The sequence below is a fragment of the Protopterus annectens genome, chromosome 1.part1, assembly GCF_019279795.1.
Source record: "Protopterus annectens isolate FY-2018-M chromosome 1.part1, PAN1.0, whole genome shotgun sequence".
NCBI classification, from domain to species: Eukaryota; Metazoa; Chordata; order Ceratodontiformes; family Protopteridae; genus Protopterus; species Protopterus annectens.
Window position 1 is genome coordinate 451816740 of NC_056726.1, and position 22939 is coordinate 451839678.

The 22939-nt window shown below is 39.4% G+C and overlaps 1 protein-coding gene across 3 annotated transcripts in view; it reads right to left on the minus strand.

Annotated features, from left to right (window-relative positions):
• The window catches only part of TBCE (tubulin folding cofactor E), a 1152174-nt gene extending 1135096 nt beyond the window's left edge, over positions 1-17078 (minus strand). Inside the window, exon 1 of one of the 3 annotated variants that reach the window (XM_044075916.1) lies at positions 17003-17078. The gene's annotated coding sequence lies outside the window, so the exon portion shown is untranslated. Of the gene's footprint in view, positions 1-16885; positions 16960-17002 lie in introns of those variants that run through there. The other 2 variants (XM_044075896.1, XM_044075906.1) reach the window with 2 other exon arrangements.
• Positions 17079-22939: the final 5861 nt, after the last annotated feature.

The following is a 22939-nucleotide window of genomic DNA, read 5'->3' on the forward strand; positions in this document are numbered from 1 at the left end:
CCACAGGCAAGGTTCAAGTCCACAGAATGGGCAACTCCGGAACTGCCCGTCCCGTAGACATGCAGGAGGTCCACCAGAGCGGGGCCAGACAATGCCCTGCACTACACTTGTATACTTTTTGCAATAATTGATTTTCTCCCATGGCCATCACTAAAACAAGGATCTTTTGAGCTTAGCTGACCAGTCCAGTCAAACAAATATATATATCTATATATATATATATATATATATATATATATATATATATATATATCTATATATATATATATATATATCTATATATATATATATATATCTATATATATATATATCTATATATATATATATATATATATATATATTCCATACACACACATTTTATATTATATATATATAACCCCCTCACCCACATTTATTTATTTAACATTTGTTTACCGAGAAAGTCAGACTTGGAACAAAGCCAATTTTCATCGGAGGCCCGGGGAGAAATGCTCCAGATGCATGTCTTTGTTATGTGGGAGGAAACCTACACGAATGCAGGGAGGACTTGCAGACTCCGCACAGAAGGCACCCCAGCCGAGAAGCAAACGAGAGAACCTCTTGCTGTGAGGCAACAATGCTACCACTGCACCACTGCGCCGTCCATTATTCAGTACCATTTTTTTTTTTAATTGATTTATTTATCCTTTTGTTGACTGGGTTAGTCCCACTAGGCTACGGGTCTCTTTTTAGGGGAGACCTAAGGTGGTATTTATTCTACCTGGGAAAATTTCACAAGGGCATCAGGAAACTTCCCCTACTTGTTAGAGGAGTGCTTGTTCTGATCCTAGAACAGTGGAGCCAGGAGAAGAGCAGTTGAGGAGAGCCAACTGGATGGACAGTACAGAGCCAAATGCCAATGTGGTGTTTGAGGGCTACAGGATTTTAAGGAGCTGGTTCAGCAAAATTTGTCTTGTTTTGTCAGAAGCAAACATTTAAAACAATGATGTATGCTTTATTACAACCCTGTCAGGAGGGCTGTGGGATGATATTTTGAGAGACTTGCTGCAGTGCGAAGAACGTGGAAAAAAATGTTTCATGGGGGTGAAATTATGGACAAAAAGCCAATCGGAGGAATTGGAAGCCATTTTAAAAGAAGATTACCAGTAAAAGAAGTCATATGCAGAGACTATTAAGGAAACTGTAGTGAAGGTGATAAGAGATGAACACAGGAAAGGAAATGTCAACAATCAAAAGGAAATTCATGGCAAGAATTCAGAACAAAGAAAAAGAAATTGACAGGTATGATATTTGGAATAATTTAATGGTCTCTCTAGAAGTGAAAGCTCATGAGGCAAGAGTTTTTATTGTTATTAATAAAGAAATGTTTTATAACATTACTTTGAAGACTGGTTCAGTTCTGGAAACGTTTTTGGGTTGCAGTATGAAAAGAAAAAGAACTGTAATCCATGGAACTCTTACATGGTTAAAGCATTTCACAGAGAAAAAAAAAAGAAAATAAATCCTCAATTTCAAACTGAAGTTAAAAAAGAGACATTTAAGCAAACTTTAAAAAGAAGTTATGGACATTAGCGAAGAGTATAATAACAGAGGATTATGGACTGGTGGATGGGACTGTCAGTGTACTGAAAATGGAGGAAGAAAAAATGTGTTCACATCCCTAGCATGATATATGTATCAGACATATTTCAGAAATGTTATGAAAGTCTTTATAAAGCAGAGAAAGATGGAGATCAAGAAAAGGTGCAAATGGAAATGTTTATGGAAGAATTAAATATGCCAAGGTTAGAGGTAGTTGAGACTTCATTACTAATAGGAGAGGCAGAAATGAGATGAAAATGGTGATGTATAACCAATCAACAGGAAAGTCCTCAGGAACAGATGGTACTCCTGTGGAAGTCTGGAACCAAGGAAGAAAAAAATGATAAAGATATGGAAGGTTTTGTTTAACAGTATTTTAAGAGGAGGAGAAACACCAACATGCTGGAAAAAAGCACTGGTGGCTATAATACCTAGAGAGAGTAAAGACCCTTCAGACCCAGTTTCATACAGGCCCATTTCAATCCTAAACCATGATTATAAAGTGTTTATGTCTATAATTGTTAAAGGAATGGAAAAGGTGATGCCAAAATTGACAGGTGTGGCTTTGTGGAGAGGAGGCAAACATTCAACAACATTAACAGAACACTGATGATACAGAAGGAAGATGAATTAAAAAAAATACCACTGTTGTTGTTAGGTCTTGATGCAGAAAAAAGCATTTGACAGAGTAAGCTGGGAGTTTATGAGCAGGGCAAGGGAAGCATTTGCATTCCTGATAAAATTATAATTTTGATTAGGAGGATATACGAGGGATAGGAGACAAAACTTAAAGTGGGTGGGGTCCTCTCAGATAAATTCGGTTTGAGCAGAGCAGCCAGGCAGGGGTGTCCCCTTCCCCCTTTGACATTTGCATTATATTTAGAACCAATGGCAAAGAAAATAATAGACTCCAATTCAAGGATATAATTGACATGGTAGTCAAGAAAAGCTGGCTCTATTTGCAGATGATAGTTTTATATTATTTTATACCTGATAGTCAGAAAAGGACATTTCAGTGTTGTGAACATTTTGAGGCAGTTTCAGATCGTTTCAGGACACAAAATTAATGAAGCTATAATAAAAGGCAATATCTGTAAATGATGTACAAATGATGTACCTGCACACAAACTGGTTCAGCAATAACCATATTTATGGGGATATAACAAAATAAAATACTTAGGAGTACTGATTAAAAAGGATTCTGGTTTGGCAACTATGGATATGTGGGAAGAGACTAAAGAAAAGATAATACAAAAACTGAGAAACCAGAAGCTCTCTTATATGGATATGATTAGCAAGACGCAAGCAGTTAAAATGTTTTTAGTCCCTTTAGTTTTATACACAGGTCTGACATATTTTTTCAACCAGATGAGAAGCTGTAGATAGTAATAAAGAGATGAAGAATTTTATCTGGGAGGGGAAGACAGCAAGAGTCAATTCAGATAAGCTGATTCTTCCAAATGAACAAGGCGGATTGGGATTACCTGATTTGAAGGTGTATTTCACAGCTACACAGTTAAGGCCCCTATACATAGCACAAGGAGAAGCCTATAATTCAAAGTAGAAAGGGATGATGATGAATCAGGGAGGATAGCTCAAGAAACAGGGAGAGACTGGGATTTTTGGATGAAGATCCTTAAAAAAGTAACAATAACCATGCAAAATATTATATTCATAAAGTAGCAGAAAGTAAAGTGATTGCCTACACTCCAATAGCAATACTTGATAGAGAAGGGAAAGAGAAAAAAATAGGGGGACCCTATAGAGACCAGCACTGGAAGAGCTTTTAGTAGAGTCTATAGCAGAAGCTGCTGTTAAAGATTGAATAATTAATAGAGCATACAAAATATTGCATGATAACTACAAGAATCAATCACAGGAGATTGGAAAGGATTGAAGGAGAGAATGGCTAAGTAATTCATAAAGAAACAATGGGGGATATTTATTTATTTATTTATTTATATTTGTTGACCGGGAGTGTCCGACTGGACGTAGGTCCATTTTCAGCGGAGGCCCGGGGAGAAAAGCTCCACAGTTAAAATAAACAGGCAGTAGTTACATTGGATTACATAGCGATTAACAATTTACATAACAATTACTTACAACATATTTACAGATGAAGAACATAGTACCATCAGGAGACAACTAGAATCTTTATCTGTGAAGTACATAACAGACATTAACAAATGTTACAAGAAGTTCCTGCTGTATAATAAGTACTGGCTTATGAGCATCTGAGCTTGCTATAATCAAGGTAGTTAGTGGAGTGGAAAGAAAGGTAGTGGTTGGATGGGGAGGGTGATATTAGAGTGGGAGTTGCAAGGGCATAGCCAGCATGTTTCTAGGTGCACTTTTAGTAAAGTTTTGAAGTGGGTGCATGATGGTATGGAGGTAATTGTGGGTGGGAGGGAGTTCCATAATTTGGCTATGGTGCAAGAGAATAGTGCTTCACCAGCAGAGTTATTGGCTTTGGTGATCTGCAAGTGATTTTTGTTGCTGGATCTTAGTGGTCTGGTGGTGCGATAGGGTTGGAGTAGATTCTGGAGGGATGGGACATTTAGTGGATGATTTACTAGTTTGTGGGCAAGTGAGAGTTGATACCATTGAAGGAGTGAGGGAGTTCAAGCCAGCCCAGTTCAGCAAGTGAGAGACAGTGGTGACTACGGTAGGATGCCCCTGTGGCGAATTTGGCAATTTTGTTGTAGCAGGTCTCTAGCTTATTTAAATTGCATTGCCTTAGGTTGGTATATACTGGACAGGCATAAAGTAGGGTGGAGATAAGGTGGGAATTTGCTATTGAAATCTTTGCTGCTTTGGTGAGAAGTTGCTTATTTCTGTAGAGCGCTCCTAATTTATTGTGGACTTTTTTTATGGTCAAGGATATGTGAATATCAAATTTTAGTTTATTGTCTATTTCCACTGCTAGCAATTTGGTGTGTTCAGTTGGGTATATAGTGGTGCTGTCTTTTGCTGTGATGTTAAAGTGAGAGTTGTTTTGAGTATGTTTGGTGGGTTGGAAGATGAGTAGTTTAGTTTTGTTTGTGTTGAGTATTAATTGGGCATCGGATAACCAAGTTTCAACAGAGGAAAAGGCTTCCTGTGCGACTTTTTGCAGTTTGGGTAGGGACTGGGCTGAGCAGATGATGATTGAGTCATCTGCGTATTGTAGGACTGTGCCATGTTTGGTGGCAGAAGCTAGATTATTGGCGAGAGACCCTGTAAGTTGCTCTTATGAGGCGGCTGGAAACAATCAGGTAGCAGAGTTAACTGATAAATGAACATATGATAGTGACAAGGGTGGTTGTATTTGTAAAAATGGTGCCTGCCACAGGTAATATTTATTAACTTTGGGATTGTCTTAAGGTAATAAACAAGGAAGGGGGAGGGGAGAACAAGGGTGTGAGCAGGCAGTTCTTTGTACTGCTGCTAATGAGCCAAAGCAAAGACAAGTTTGTGTTTAAGAAACAGTCACAATTGACCAAGGACTGCTCTGAAACTGTAAATCATTTCTTAACCATTTGCCTGGTGGAAAAACAGGATAACCTTGTATCAGTAGGCTACTGTGGTCTCAGTTTAAATTAACAAACACACAGTATTGATCAGTTATGGATACTATTTGCTAACAGAAGGGAATAAGAAAGAAAGTGGAAGATGAGTGTGTGTGTGTGTGGGGGGGGGGGGGTGCTGCTTACAAGCCAAAGCAGAGTGCTCTCCAGGGGAAAATGAATATTGGCTCAAACAGGTAGACACATACTCAAAGTTAACTTTAGCTGTTTGCAGACAGTTCAGACCTGGACTGCACTTTTCTTATAAGAATGACAAAGATGATACCGCAGTTGAATACTTAAGAGTGGTGTTAGGTTCAAAGTTAACTTTAGCTGTTTGCAGATGGTTCAGACCCGGACTGCGCTTTTCTTATAAGAATGACAAAGGTGGTACCGCAGTTGAATACTTAATATTGTATGATATTGATACATGTATGTCTCCCAAATATGTAAGTCTAGAAGATTTAGGATCTTTGCCTGGAAGTGTTTACATAGATATTTTTATACCCCAAGCATACTCCAAAGAATTTTTCCTTCAGTAGACAGCAAATGTTGCAGGTGTGATTGGGATGAAACAGGTAACTGGGAACATAAATTAAATAAATTACACTCCCAGAAATTATTTTATTTATTTATTTATTTATTTGACATTTGTCTACTGGGAAAGTCCAGCTGGGCAGGTACCAATTTTCAGTGGAGGCCCGGGGAGAAAAGTTCCATAAACAGAATACAAAAATATTTATTTTATTTATTTACATTTGTTTACCTGGAAACTCTGACTGGACACAGGTCACCTTTCAGCGGTGGCCCGGGGAGAAAAGCTCCACAGAAAGACATGGTAGATGGTAAACAACAACAATCAAGGTATGTATACAATATAAAAAAGTTACACTGATATGGTACAAAGAGAGAATCATAAGTTACACAGCAACAGATAATCAAAGTTTAACAAAGCAGTAGCACACAGTTACATTGTAACTTTCTTTGTATTGAGAGATACAAAACTTAGCAAATCAGCAATACATGGATACATAGAAATTGACATTGCTTATAGAGGTTTTGACAGAGAAATTACAGACAATGCATCTGTCATAAGTACAAAATGATTGATGTTTTTTGTAATATATAGAGTATCAGGGTGGTAATAAGGGGGGAGTTTAAATTGACAGTCCTATGAGGTAACATTAGTAGTAAAAGTAGGAAGTGTTAATCAGGGTTGGAACATGGGCAGAGCCATATGTTAGTTAAATGGCTTTTGAGTAAGTGTGTAGGGTTAGTTGTAAATCTAATAGTTTGAAGAAGTGTGTTCCAGATTCTTGCTACATAATTTGAGTACAGTGAGTCACCTGGGTATTCTTGGCTTTGTTTATTTGTAATAGTGATTTATTAGTGGAATGTAAGGCACGATTATTGGAGTAAAGCTGTATTATGTTTTGAGGGATTGTTTTTTTTTTTTTTCTGGTTGGTAAAGGAATGTGTATGGGCCTTTGTAAGCTGGGAATAGGATAAGAGATGCAGAAGTTCTAACCAGGTGAGTCATTTCACGGCTAAGCAGTGATGGGATCTATATGTAGAGTCTGTGGCGAATTTTGCTAGTTTATTATAACAAGCTTCAAGTTTACCTAGATCTGTTTTCTTTATGTTGGTGAGTATGGGTGAGGCGTAGAGGAGTGCAGACAGTAGGTGGGTTCTTGGGATGGTGACTTTGGTGTCATTTGTTAGAAGTGTTTCTGTATAATGTGCCTAGTTTTTTTATGTACCTTCCTGATATTTTGAGCTAAATGTCAAACTTCATGTTATTATCAATAATTATGCCTAGGAGTTTAGCTGGTAAATGAGCTGGCAGACTTTAAAGATTCCATGCAGAGTGCTTTGTCAGAGACACTGGGTCAGAAAATTGGTATAACTAAGGAAATGTTTTGAGCTAGGATACAGAATCAGAATTGCCTAGACATAATAGGCCTTGCTAAGTCTAAGTATGGTGGCTGTCAAAAAAGCAATTACTAGAAAATGGAAATCAAAGTCTAAACCGACTTTACTTCTTCTTCTTCTTTCGGCTGCTCCCGTTAGGGGTCGCCACAGCAGATCAACTGTTTCCATTTCTTCCCGTCCTCTGCATCTTGCTCTGTCACACCGACTGGCTGCATGTCCTCTCTCACCACATCGATAAACCTTATCTTAGGCCTTCCTCTTTTCCTGTTACCTGGCAGCTTCATCCTTAACCTCTTTTTCCCCAATATACTCTGCATCCCTCCTCAGCACATGTCCAAACCAACGTAATAATCTTGCCTCTCTGGCTTTGCCTCCAAACCTTCCAACCTGGGCTGACCCTCTAATATACTTCTTCCTAATCCTGTCCATCATCATCACACCCAGTGCAAATCTTAACATCTTCAACTCTGCCACGTCAAGCTCTGACTCCTGCCTTTGTCAATGCCACTGTCTCCAACCCGTATAACATAGCTGGTCTCACTACCCTCTTGTAGACCTTCCCTTTCACTCTTACTGGTACTCGTTTGTCAAAAATCACTCTCGACACTCTTCTCCACCCATTCCATCCTGCCTGTACTCTCTTCTTCACCTCTCTTCTACACTCACCATTACTCTGAACTGTTGATCCCAAGTACTTAAAGTCGTTCACCTTTGCCACCTCTACTACCTACATTCCTCACCATTCCTCTGTCCTCCCTCTCATTCAAACACATATATTCTGTCTTAGTCCTGCTGACCTTCATTCCTCTTCTCTCTAGAGCATATCTCCACCTCTCCAGCGTCTCCTCCACCTTTTCCCTACTTTCACTACAGATCACAATGTCATCTGCAAACATCATAGTCCACAGGGACTTCTGTCTGATCTCGTATGTCAACCTGTCCATCACCATTGCAAATAAGAAAGGGCTCAGAGCTGATCCTTGATGTAATCCCACCTCCACCTTAAACGCATCCGTCACTCCCACCGCAGACCTCACCGCTGTCACACTACCCTTGTACATATCCTGTACCAATCTTGCATACTTCTCTGCCACTCCTGACTTCCTCATACAATACCACAACTCCTCTCTAGGCACCCTGTCATATGCTTTCTCCAAATCCACAAGGACACAATGCAACTCCTTCAGACCTTCTCTGTACTTCATCAACACTCTCAGAGCAAACATCGCATCTGTAGTGCTCTTCCCTGGCATGAAACCATACTGCTGATCACTAATCATCACCTCCCTTCTTAACCTAGCTTCCACTACTCTTTCCCATAACTTCATGCTGCAACTGATCAGTTTAATCCCTCTGTAGTTACTACAGCTCTGCACATCACCCTTACTCTTAAAAATCGGTACCAAAACACTTTTTATCCATTCCTCAGGCATCCTCTCACTTTCCAAGATTTCATTAAACAATCTAGTTAAAAACTCCACTGCCATTTCACCTAAACACCTCCATGCTTCCACAGGTATGTCATCTGGACCAACAGCCTTTCTGTTCTTCATCCTCTTCATAGCTATCCTTACTTCCTCCTTGCTAATCCACTGCACTTCATGATTCACTATCCGCACATCATCCAACCTTCTTTCCCTCTCATTCTCTTCATTCATTAACCCCTCAAAGCACTCTTTCCATCTGCTCAACACAATCTCCTCGCTTGTGAGTATGTTTCCCTCATTATCCTTTATCACCCTTACCTGCTGCGCAACGACTTTACTAGAAGTAGCAAATGTAGTAAGAGAGAGAAAACAACTGGAACTGGGATCTTTAGAAAAGGGTACGAGCAAACTACACAGGAAATACTGGAAATTGTGGGAACAATACATACAGAGGAGGAACAAGGTTTAAAAGAAGGCAGGATTTGAATGAGTTACTTAATGTTTGACAGTGACTGGATAGATTATAAGTGATGTATGATGTTTGCAACCACAATTATGTTAATATGGTTTGTTTTCATTTATACAAATGTATTATTGCCTGTGTCATACATGATAATTTAATAAAGATGTTTCTTGTTTTAAATAAAAATGAACACTTTCAGGGTACAGTGTTTATCAACAAATTTAACTGCAAAAATAATCCACGGTTCACATCAAACAATGCAAAATCTGATATGGTACATGGCAAGTCATTTAAAAATAACTGGCACTAAGGAAGGAAGGAAGTGACGTTCAGCTTTTTGTAATTAACTAGCACAGAGTGCTGGGTACATGCAAGGTTTTATTTTTCCTTCAGAAATTTACGCGAGAATACCTACAGGTAGCAAAAAATTTACTGATCAGATGGACTAACAAGGGGCAAAACATTTGTGAAAAAAATGTAAACAATGTTTCAGAATTACAGTTTGTTTGTTCATTTTAATATATTAAACCCTGGGGATAGAGAGAAGAAATTACTCCACATAAGCATTTAACACAGAACAATAACACAACTGCTTCAATTTACAGTTAGCATCCAGAAGAGATAGTTAAGCACACATATTTAAGCCAGTTTCCAATTATGGACAAACTAAAGGTAGAAAGATACATTAATAAATGCACAGGAAGTAAACAACATGACAGAGAACAGTGAAGCTACTTTCCTAGCCAAGATGCCATTTAATTATAGGTTCATAGGTAGGTACTAGGCTATCGGCCCGAGGGCATTCATAAGCCTAGCCAGAGGGTGTCAGCTTTCGCCACCTCATTGATTAATTAATTGAGCCTCTGTCAAGAAGAGCCAATGAAGTGATCCCAGGGGTGTATTTTCTGTTACCCATCCACCCGTCAAGGTTTCTCTTGAAGAGTGTTAGTGAGGGGCTCTGCCTATTGTAGTTAAGAATTTTGTTCCAAAGCATGGGGAGTCTTTGTGACAGGAATCTATCCATCCAGCATGTTCTATTTATTGTTGTGGCGAGGTTCGGCTCACTAGAGCGAGTGGCTCGCAGTGACTTGGATTTCTTTAGGTGGAGCATGTCCATCAATTCTGAGTTGGACATGGCTTTGTAAGTCAGGACCTCTGAGTAAGCGATATGCCACTGAGTACAGCCGGAGTCTTTTCAGTCAGGCTGCATAGGACATTTGTTTGAGGCCAGTAATCCTCTTGGTGAGGTACTTTTGTGGTCTTTCCAGCTGTTGGAAGTGTCTTGTGAGGTACATCCCAAATGAGGCATTGTACTCTATGATGGGTCTGATGAGTGACGAGTAGAGGGGCACTATAACCTCTATTTCTAGATGCGAACCCTTTAGTAATTAGATGGGCTACACAGAAGAATTTCCTAATTACTTTGGCAATATGATTGTCAAAGGAGAGATTACTATCTACCTGGGTCCCCAGATCTCTTATTATCTCTTATGTATTAAGGAGGCTGCCACCTATGTGTTAATTCATGGGTGTTTTGTTTTTCCCAAACGGGATGACTATGCATTTTTTGGCATTTAGCTTGAAACCATGACTTTGACACCAGGTGTCCGTCTCAGTAAGGCCCTTTTGGAGAATGTCTGTGTCAGCCGGAGAGTCAATTATAGCTCCCAGTTTGGAGTCATCGGCGAACTTGGTTAGCCATAGTCCTCCTGTGGTTGCCTGTACTTCTGAGATGTATATGCCGAACAGTAGGGGTCCCACGACCGAGCCTTGTGGGACACCACTTGTGACTAGTTTAGAGTCGGACCCGGAGCCCACTATTCTTACCATGTGAGTTCTGTCTAAGCCAGGTGGCAACCCATCTCATGACATAGGGATTTCTGTTCAGGCTGGTGAGTTTTTCTATAATTCCTGAGTGGGGAATGGTGTCAAAAGCCTTGGCGTGGTCAAGGTAGGCTGTGTGAACCACCTTCCCCTCATCTATGGCCTTGGTGACTGTCTTGAAGAAGTCAATCAGGTTTAGTAGGCATGATCTGCCCTTAAAGCCAAACTGGGTCACGTCAAATGTTTGGAGGTTCCCAATGTCTTTGTTAATGAGTTCCATGATGATGCACTCCATAGCCTTGCAGACCAGGCTAGTCAGGCTTATGGGGCGATAGTTACCAGGGTCAGTTGCGGCCCCTCCTTTGTGGAGCAGAATAACCATTACTGTGCGCCATTCTATGGGCACGTAGCCTGTGGAGAGGCTGAGGTTGAACAGTGTGTTTAGGTGGGGGGGGGGGGTTAGTTCGTTCTGTAGTTTGTGCAAGACGCAGCCTGGGACACCATCTGGCCCCACTGATGCTGTGCTTTTGGCTTTTGAAAGGGCTGCTTTCACCTGTGCATCTGTGATTTCCGGGACACTACACTTTTCCGGTATTGTTGTGGGCCCTTTTGGAGGTGAGAGAGGGGTGAAGTTTGCACTGAATCTGCCAGGATGTTGGCAATATCAGTAGGTTCAGTATAGTTTCCGCTATTTTGCACTAGCTCAGAGCATATCTGCGAGTTGCCACTTAGATACTTGACATAGCTAAAGAAGACTTTGTGGTTATCTTTTGAATCCTTGGCTATTTTTCTTTCGAAGTTAGCCTTGAATTATTTTATGAGGGACCTTATTTTCTTACAGATACTGATCAGGCATGTCTTTCCTTCTTGGGATTTGCTTTTTTCCTGAACTAGTTTCCTCCTTCTATTGTATAGCCTGTTTATGGCAGGGGTCCACCAGACTGGTTTCCTTCTCTTAGGGGAGTGAGTCTTGGTTTTGATAGGGATGGCACGATACATGCATCCTTGTAGGTGCTCATAGAGTAATATATACGGCAGTATTCAGCTGACAACTGAGGGGATATGGGAGGTTGAGAAAGTAAGAGTCTTAGCATTAGCAAGGAAAAACAGGTAATCTAATATACAGTGGCCAGTGTGGAAAGATCTTTTAATGCCAACCCCCATGGTACAACTGAGTTTCCTTATTAGCCTGATTATATAGCCAAGGTATTGAAACTCATAGAAATTCTTTTTTCCTTTTCTTAAATATTTTTGGAGAATGATGGCATAGGTAACAGGCATAATGAAATGCTGCATTCTTTCATCAATAATGTTCAAATGTTGAACAGGCACAAGGTATTTAGGACGGCCAAAGAAGAAATGCGTCTTTAAGTAACTTCTGTGGCTCTGTAAGACTAGTCCTGTCCAAGGCTCAAAATGAATAAAGCATTTTGATTAACAAGGCCATGCCACAAAGCTGTGCAATATAATAAGCAACCTTAGAGGTTTCTGGCAAGACTGGCTCTGCATTGGGCACTATGTACTCAATGGTGACAGGTATTTATAGCATTGTACCAATTATTCTAGTGGAAAATGGATATGCAATTGTGACGTCCCCACTCCTAGCCAGTAATCAAGGAGCCTGAATCCTCACAACTAACAGTGGAGAAGGACGTTCACTTGGAACAAAAATGGATACACCCAGTATTGCCAGATGTGGCTCTCTGCATCAAGCACAATTTCCCTTAAGTGAACACAGGGAGCACAGTCAGCTCGGGGGCTGGGTCCTCTCGCTCTATCTCCAGATCCCCAGTAAAACTTCCAACTGGCACAGGAGTAGGGTTGAGTCCTCAGTCAATTGTCTAAGCCAAGTCCTCCAGCACCCTCTCTGTGAAACCAGTGCTTTGTGTCTCTGCTCCAAGCAGCTTACACACGCACTCTTCGAGATTGATTTTCACACACACACACACACACACACACACACACACGGAAAAGGTTGGCACAGATTTACTAGCTATGCCCCTTTCTGCCCCGACTATAAGGTAGTTACACCGCCACTAGACTTTATTAAATTTGTCCACTCATTTAGTCATGAGAGTATAGTATTTTTGGATGTGTTAATTCCCAAGGACACTGGGGGGGGGGTTAAATCTAATATTCATTGTAAACCTACATTTTTCAACAGTTATCTACATTTTCATAGCTGTCATCCTATGTTTCAAAAGAGGTCTGTGGTAAAAGGTCAATTGGTAAGATTGTATCAGATGATGGTGTATTTGCAGTTGACTGCGATAAACTGTTGGATAGGTTTGTCAAGCGGAAGGATTCTATGGATTTTTTTTAACTCCAATTAGAGATGAAGTGGACAATAAAGGACTTCGTAAAATTTACTCCCCCTTTTATATTACACTAGTTATGAGACACAGAGGGGGGCCTGTGGGTGACAGTAGTAGGCCAGGGACCCCTGCCTTAAGTTTGGATTCAACTATAGCAACCCCCAAAAAAGATTTTTCTAAACCGTGTATATTGACTTTCACATTGGAATCATATAGGATAGCTGGGGTGCTAAAAGACAATTGGTTATTAATTTCATCTAATTTACTGTTACACAACGTTTTGGGTGATGAACCGGTAATTGTGTACCGAAGGAATACTACTTCTAAGGATTTGATGGAAAGGGATACTCAGTTCAATATAAAGGGATGTTTGTAGGACGGACATAAATGGGATGTCCAAATGTGGCCATTGTAAGATGCGCCAACACATTTTAGAAGGCTTAACTTAAATGGTCAGATCACTAAGGTGAAAGGAAAGTACAATTGTGATACTAAATGGTGCATTTATGTTGCTTGTTGTCAAATGTGCCTTGAGTTTTACATCAGTTAAACTATCAGGAGAGTGAAAGATAATAATGTCCCTTCCATGTTCGTAAATTCTAAGTGCAAGGAAACAAATGCACTTTTTAGACACATAAAGGAATGTCCCTCTCATTTTTTTAGGTATTGTATAGTGGAACAGGTGAAAAGGGATATGAGGGGCAGGGTAACTTAAGACTACTTATTAGTCAGGGAACTATTATGGCAGCTTAGGTTAAATGCATTAGTGTGCCCTGGTCTTAACACCTGTTCAGTTGTCCCTGTTCTCAATCTTAAGAGTTGGGAATGCTAAAGTGTTGTTTGGGGCCACTAAATTTACAAACTCTTTTTTACGTATTAATGATATATACAATAATATATATTTTTTTATTTATACAATGTTTTACAACTACGTGAATTGACAATTTTAAACAAAAATGTTTTTTTGTGAATATTTCTTTAAACTTTTGAATTGTTTTCACTGTCACGTGATTCTAACAGTGTATTTAAGTGGGTTTTAATGTACTTGCAGTAGTTCTGATGAAGTCCCACATGGGATGAAAGCATTCAACTGCTGGATGTTTATGTGACAATAAAATGCAGTGTGAATTCACCTTCCTTTGCCTACGGTGTTATTGCGCTTGCAAGGGTACCCAATTATACTGAGTGAAATTAATATTAATACAAATGATAGTGTATGGCTAATGTGGTAAGGCTTTCAGGAGTGACCAGAGCTGTTTCCAAACATATATAAATACTCTCAGAGATTAAAATATTCCCTTAAAGACCATCCACCATGAAAAGTTTAAATATATTTAATAATAAACAATAAAAGAACATGAAAATACTAAATAGCTATTTACAATAAGCACCAAAGTTTCATTCACAGGAAATACTAAAAATAACACAGGTGGACAGGTTCACACAGTTACAGAAAAACAATATTTAACTAATCTCACTAGATTTTCCTGACTGATCTAAAGAATTATTAGTCTCTTATTACTTACTACAGCAAGGCATGAAAAAGTAGGTGAGGGGTCCTTCCTTGTCAGGGTACAAAAACAGACTGTTCTGAGACTTCAGTCTCATCTAGTATTAAACATTATTTTACTGATGGATTACAGAATGACATCACATACATCTAGTCATCTGACTTCTGGTTCCCATGCTTCCCCCTTGGCTAGAAGCTGTCAGGATTTATCACATATATGTCAATAATACACACACACACACACACACACACACACACACACACACACACACACACACACACACACACAGCCTTGCTAAGGTCTGCTGCAGGTCCTGGAAGTCATAAAACAATTCCAAACCTCCACCCATCCAGAGTAGCAATTAGTTCACCCCAATAACAATACAGGAAGCTTCCTAGTACAGGCTTTCTGTCTCTGGCTGCATTAAAAACTGCACGATACAATCTTGATTGCCTAAGCCAGGTAATTTAATTTCAAACTATTTTCAAAGTTTGAGATTAACCTCTTTTCTTCCAGTATTCTCTGTTAAAACATATACATTTAAACAGTTATAATAATACATGTATGTTTCTTGTTCTGTCCAGCAGGGCACACTGTTGGTACATTTTTTTTTAACACAAGCGGCTTTACAAATACATTTTTCAACACAAGCATCTGTACAAATCAGTTTGATATACAAATGACATATAATTCTTTACACAATTCCAGCTAGCTCTGCTGGCATATGTTACACATTCACCGCCCTACTTCTCTTGGCATATCTGGCAATACCTCACATCGTCACAGTGATGCAATGACTTTGTTACCGTATACACTATAGTTTATCCAGCACAATGAAAAGTGGGTAAACTGGTGGGTCAAGTGGTCTTTGTAGCCAAATACTATATTTAGTGTATGGTAGAATGTTATTCAGGCACTCACTCAATTTTTTAAGCTGCTCAGTAATGTCCTAAGTAAATGTTTGCAACAGCTCATTAGATCAATGAAATAGCTGGTATATACAATACAAGCCACTTTTGACCTCTACATAAATAATGGTCATCAGATGCATTAGGCACTCCACCATATGGCATAAACAATAATGATAAACACATTAGAAAAAAAGCAATTTGCCTGTACAGGATATTTAATGCATGGTGGCCACTTAAGTGTTGCACTCTGGGCCAGCATGAATCACACCTCTGTAGAACCACACATCTTATTTTGTCACTACTACAGGAAAATGCACTACAGATAACCAGAATGCACTAATTTCATCTCCACCAGTTTTTATAATGAATATCAGAGGTGGCGTGGCATCCCTCCAAACAGCTCACAAATGTGAAAAACTGGTGACTGCATCTTGTGAGGGTTTGGTAATCTGTGCAGGATTAGTTTCTATATCTTACACTTTGTGTGACAGCAAGTTAGGCTTTGGCTCCCCAGTTACCCCAACTAGGATTAAATGGCTAATCACAGAATGAATGAATGCTATGCTTTCACCGTTTTACCAGTATAACCATTCAGGTACTACTAAACGTGACTTGTTCTGGAAAGTACTGTACAAAACAGAAAATGAAACTGACTTTCGTCAGTAAGCAAGCTTCCAGCTTGGACACAAAAAGGGTATTGCTTCTGAAGAAGTAAAGGATATGGAGAGGGAAGGAGTGAACTCAAAAGTGGTACTGTAATTCTATGCAAGCTATGGTGCAGGCAGATGGGCAGCTATTTTACTTCATAAATGACGATCACAACCTTCTGTTCCTCCCATATCACAGGTTGCAGAAGTAACTTCCTTACATTCAGACTTCTGATCACAGCATAGCATCTGCACTACCAAATAATACCGATTATGATAAGATTTCCACAGAATCGTACATTACGATGAATTAGCTGAAAACAAAGCACATTACGCATTTTACCTGCAAATCATATTAATGGCACAGGTAAGCTACCGTGCAATCTTAAGTTAATCAGACTTATTGTATATCCTACTGTGTGTGGGTGGACAAAGGCAGACAGTAGTGCTGAGTGCTGACGCATGTTTTGTTTGTTAACAATCCCATGCCTGTTAATTCAAAGCCATATTAGATTGAAAGACATGCCCTGATCAGATTGAATTTACTGCCAAAAGAAACTCCGCAGAAACACACTGAAGTCATCTTTTTACTTTTAACATACCACGCCTTAGCACTAATTCAAGGTAATTAAGTGATCATGTTTAGAAATCTTGAACCATTTTACCAAGGAAAAAAATAGATAGGGTGTATACCAGTTCGACACATGACGTGAAGCAAAAGCACAAAACTGAAGTTGTAACCATAGATACCTTGCACTCACAAATTAAGCAAATGACTGCATTGTTGCTGTACGCATTGTATGCACCGAATCTGTGTTTGACAACATTAAAGCACGGTATTTACAAAACTCATTTGACTGACATTACCTCATTAGATTACTGAGCGACTCCTAATAAAAGCACTAGCACCTCCGCCAATACCGGTCCGCGTTTAAATAATCCACTTCCGCTTAGCCTAGCACAAACAGACGCCCTCCGCGTTCAAGCGACTACGTGATTTGCTTGTTGGTGCGCGTGACTGTAGTTGTTCCACCCATTTCTCATGAGAAAAAGTCTCATAGAACGTAATAGTGATTTCACCCACTAAATCTAAGTGTTAATGTTTTACAGAACACGTGAAATATCGGATCATGTTAAAGGTCTGGAGTTTTTGAAGTCGTGCGAGTAAGAACTATATCAGTTTACCAGCTCTTGTCCTTTCTTCAATTTCTAACATTAAGGATGGGCGATAGGCATGAGAAAAAAATTATTCTGACTGGTTTGCTTGAGCTCACAGAACAAGGAAGAAATATTTTAAGCAACGCTATTGAGGAATATAATACAGGTAACATTAAGGATTAAAACAAATGGGTACCCAGGACCTGTTTATTTTTACATGGATTTGCTTTCTTTTTGGTAATTCAAATAGGTAAAAATGGGCTGTCATAGCCGGCAACAGGTTACCCAGGACCTATTCATTTGTACATAGACTTGCTTTCTTTTTGGTTCCTTACTGTCTGGTATTCTGTTGGATGTTCGAGAAATTATCCGGGGTGTAGGATTAAGTACCAGTTTATTGATATCACTGTTTATTCTTATTCATGCAAGCAGTGTTGTGACCTGAAGTTGTTAAGTTATCTGTTTTGCATTTTTTATGTTACGGAGACCAGCATAGACATCCATGTAAGCAGTACTAATTAATAGTGCAATAACAGCACCAATAAAACCAGTAATCAAACCACCAATACACGAACTGGCTGAGAACTCCTTTACTTCCAATTCAGTAAAATATAAAATGAAAATAACACAAACGCAGAGCAACAAGTAAGGTAAGCACCAGACGAAAGCGCTTACCTTACTTGTTGCTCTGCGTTTGTTTTCATTTTATATTTTACTGAATTGGTTCGTGTATTGGTGGTTTGAGTACTAATTAATAGAATGGGAGAATTGTTAGGCTCCCCATCCCAGATCATCCCACCTAGGGATAAGACTGAGACCTGAGGCTTCTTGTTTGCTGGAAGATCTCACCCTGTGGACTGCTAGAGAAGATGTTTTGATTTTGAGTTATTAAAGGACCGTGCCATACTTTCGTTTTGTTAATTTTATCTCTTGTTTACTCTTACCTCCTATCGATCATGTGATCGATGTTCTTGATATTTTCATATATTGTGCTCTTGGTGGTTTAGTCACACTTTGATAGTAAATCAATGATTGATCATTGTCCTCCTGAAACTAGGGCTGCCACCTTTTCAAATGGCCAAAGTGGGACATTTTGGTACAAACATCAGATTTTACAGGCCGACACATACCCATGGTCAGTACAAAGGTTAGAACTTAACTTTTTTGCCTAAATAAAAGCTTATTCTTGTAGCATTTTAGTTGCTTATTCTGTTTCTTATAACATTTAGGTATTTTAGATGCAGAATAACTGTTTTATGAAACTATTACATAAAGTATAGGAAATTTTGTCCTAAAATCTCAGGACATTTGACATTTTTACAATTTTTTGTCAGGACACAACTGCCCAAAGAGGGACTGTCCCTCGCAAAGTGGGATAGGTGGTAACCGTACCTGAAACACGTCAGCAGTCACAGTCCAGTTAGTGGCATCATTGATGACAGTCATGCCATGGCATTCGGGATGCAGACTCAGAATAATGTTAAAAGGTGAAGAGGGTTGGATGGTTATTTTGTGGCTGCACTGAAACAAAAGTAATGGAATTTCTATTTTGTTTCCTTTTTCAAATGAAACCATAATGTGTTGCATGGATTCTGCTGCAGCTTGTACCACATAAAAATCATCACAAGCAGACTCTCAAAACATTTTATTTTATTAAAATCTCCATCCACAAATTTTTGGTTACTCATTGAACTGATGTGCCTGTAACAAATCCGTTAGTGGGGATAAACGGTGAGTTAAAAATAGCTAGCAGCAGCTTGCTGTTCACTAAACTTCCATAACTCTTACTTTGTCTTGCAAGTGACCAAGCATGCATATAACATATCTCTGGAAAGTGGCATAATTTTTTGTAACTATTGTAATGTCTGAGAATTTACACAATTTTCCATTGTATGCATAGTTTGAGTATGAGACACAATCAGCATAATGGTTTTCACCTTCCAAGCACAAAGTACAGGGTTCAAGCCTGACCCGTGGCCAGCACATGTGAAGTTTATGTGTTCTCCCTGTGTCTGAGTAGGGCTCCTTCCACCTCAAGAAAATGCGTGATGTTTCTACCTCATACTTGAGATACGTGTCCACAGCGTGTACCCAAAATTGAACAGAATCATGGGCGGCAGCTCTAGGTGGTGCTTTTTGGGGGGAGAATTGTGTAGACCAAGTGTTTTTGGCATCAACTGTGGTGCACAGTATGACCTCTGAGAACACAGACCACAGGCTACTCACCAAAAATGGGCTTTTGCTGGTGATAACTGGGTTGAGAACCTAACTCACTTCTTCCTATGCCAGGTATCCATACTAATGGAGGAGAGGTATCTGTCTTTATTGGCTAGTGTTTGTCTACCATAAAGCCCAGCAGCCTTGGGTCGGTAAACTCGCTGGCTGGTGTCCATTTGCCCAGCTTGTATTATCTAAGATTTTTCTGTTTAGTAAAAGCCCTGCCAATACCTAACTATCGTAGCACTGTATCTGTGTTCACTAACTGGATGTAACTTTGAAGCAGATGACATGATGCTAAGGTTGAGACTGGACATCTTGTGTACTCAAGAGACAAGGTGAAAGGGCAGTGTAGCAAGGTGACTAAGCTTGGGATCCAAAGTTCACTAATCACAGACTAGAAATGGTGAGGGAGATCTTCTGGTAGACTCATGTCAGCCAAACTCCTGAAGTATAATGGTAGTTAGGCTGAGGTTATGAATACCAATGTTCCACAGCAAGATGATGCATTGAAAATAGTGCAATAGGTCAACAGTTGCAGGACCTACAAGATGGAGCAGGGCAATACGAGTTGGTCATGGTAATGGGGGACCTGAATTTACTGTTTGGGTCCACATGGGTGCAGCAACTGGAATAAGGAGAGGGCATTCTAGGCATCTATCTGGCAAATGACTTGACTTGATTCTGGCCAATTCGCTAAGATAGTAAGTCACAAGAATGTCCACCATACAAAACAGTAGTCTTCTCCTAATAAGGAAATGCATTGCAGCTGTTCATCATTGCAGAGGCTTAGATTCTAAGATGGCAGTTTTTAAATTTGCAAATTGCTTTAACTGGGGCTTTGTCTCCAGTACTAATGGATGAAAAAGCACCATGTTTCAATGTGGACACACACGGAGTCTTTTTATAGTCCAAGTACATGTTTACCTAGTAGCTTTTGTTTATGTTATCTTTATTATGATTCCTCAAAAAGTAATAGAATTCTGTCAGTAGTGATTCTGCTGTTGAGACTGATGCGCACTTTTACTGGAATGTTTCACTTTTTTTTTTTACTGTTGTATGATTATAGCATTTTATGCATGTTTTTTTTTACTGTTGTATGATTATAGCATTTTATGCATGTTCTGGGAACTGTGGGGTCTTGTACACATGGTGAGTGCAAGGGAAGGGCCTTGTTACCATTCATAATTGCTTTTTTGTGTGCATGTTTCGATTTTAAAATGCAAACAAACTATGGCTTATTAGATTGTGATTCAGACCAACCCAGATTAACCACATACACACATTCCTTTAACCCAGAAGGATCGCCACAAGAGAATTTCAGGTACTGATTTTTCAGAGCATGGCCAAAGTTCAGTTTGGAGCAGCTTTCTCTTAAATCTAAGGCAGTATATCTTGAAACACCACTGCGGAACTGAATTAAAACCTGACTTATTTAATGACTGGTAGAATTATTGTGGAGTAACTTTGGTATAGAAAAGGGGTTTGGTGATAACTTTTTTGTGCCATAAAACAGGTGCAGGGCTGGTGTTAGCATTTTGGGGACCCCAGCAAATGTCAAGTTGGGGGCCCCTAGGCATTTCCAGTTTAAGTATTACCCTGTCGCAGCCACTACTCCTAAGCAACCTTTTAGTTCATGCTGCAAATATTTAGCAGTAATACACAAGGCTGACCTGTAACTATGATGCTCTTACATTACAGCTGGTCTGTATACCACACTATGTTGGCCCATCTCAGAGGAACATATACAGGTGCTGGCCTTTAGTTGTAACAGTAATACATTACAACAACTCTATGTACAGTTCTGGACTAAGGTCAAATGATGCCCTAGACTTGCTATTTCAGCCTCCCACACAGACACCCACCAGTCCTCTCCTCTCCTCCCCCATCTCAGGATCCCCATACTATGCACATTACTTTTTCTTCCTTTTTTCACATTTTGTGTTTCTTTTCACTTTTTCAAGAAGTCATGACTTTCTGTATGCTCTGAAGTGTATTTTAAGGTTATTTATTTATTTTTTTTTTACTTAAACAGAAATTGTGATTAAGGAAAGAAATTCAGTGTTGCTGTTCAGCTTTATTTTTCCTTCCGTTTTTTCAACACACCTTCCATTACCAAGACAAGAGTAATAAACAATTAGGAAATGATTCAAATACGCCAGGGCCCAAGAAGCCATAGGGCTATAGATGCTGTGGGATGTATTTTAGAGAATTTTCTCACCCTGTTCATCCAATGGTGGCCTAAACAAAAATCATGGGTAAGAAAAGAATTTCAGTCGTATTTGTTTATTTTTTTCAAGGAAGACATAAGTTGTGCCCAAAGCTTAATGTTCAAAGTTGACAAAATAGTATCTCACAATAAACTAAGCCAGTTGTGAGGATTCACAGGTCCTATCACCTAACCCCCTCCAAAATACAGTTTCTGCCTATATACTCCTCTGGTGTTATATTGGGATGAACACAGAGGTTCAGATTGCCACAGTCATGTATTTCAGGTATCTGCTGACATACATAGCATGCCTCATCACTCCTCCCCATCTGCCATTATTGGGTGTGTGCACAGATAAAAATCTGTGATATTTTTTACACACACACTATAGTAATACTAATGTTGTACTTATTTCAGCAAATAACAATACATTATGCAACACAGGTACTGCCACACCAGATCAGTGACTGTTGTGCAGCAGTTGTCAAACAGCAGCAGGAGTAAGTCACTTTTATTTACCTCACTAAGGAGTAATGCATACTTGTCACTTTCTCTGATTTCATAGACCTTCCCTGATTTTGCTCATAATTTTGCTCTGTCCTTCATAAAAAAAAAAAAAAGTTTGATTTGCTTTTAAATCATTCAAGATTATAGACAGTCAAGAAATTCAGACATACTTCTTCTTATTGTCCAAAAGGTGTATGCCGATGCAAAATATGTTCTACTATTTTTTTTTAAGTGAATTAGAGAAATATTTAAAACCACTGCCAATCATGAGCGGGCAGGTGATCCGCTGTGGTGACTCCTAACCGGGAAAAGCCGAAAGAAGAGAAATATTTAAAACCTGTTTCTGATTTTGAGCCTTTATTCTGCTGTTGTTTTTGACTCTGCCCAGATTTCTTAAGCAAAGAAGTTGAGAGTTGTAGTATCTGGTTCTGCTAGCACTTATAAATTTCCCTACAAAAGAAAACCATTCCTCGAGCAGAAGTATCAGCTCTTCTTGTAATCCAAACTTTGCACTGAGATCGGTCACTCTGGGCTGTTGATCTCTATAGTGCTTACCTTGCTCATGTTCATTCAGTGTTACCCTAATAGGGTCACATCACAATCCTGCTCAGGTTAGAGAGTGTTGTTGTGACACTCGGCTTATCCCGGTTAGGGGTCGCCACAGCAGAACTCCAGTCCGTTAATGTTTGGTAGTGGATGTGCCGAATTACCAG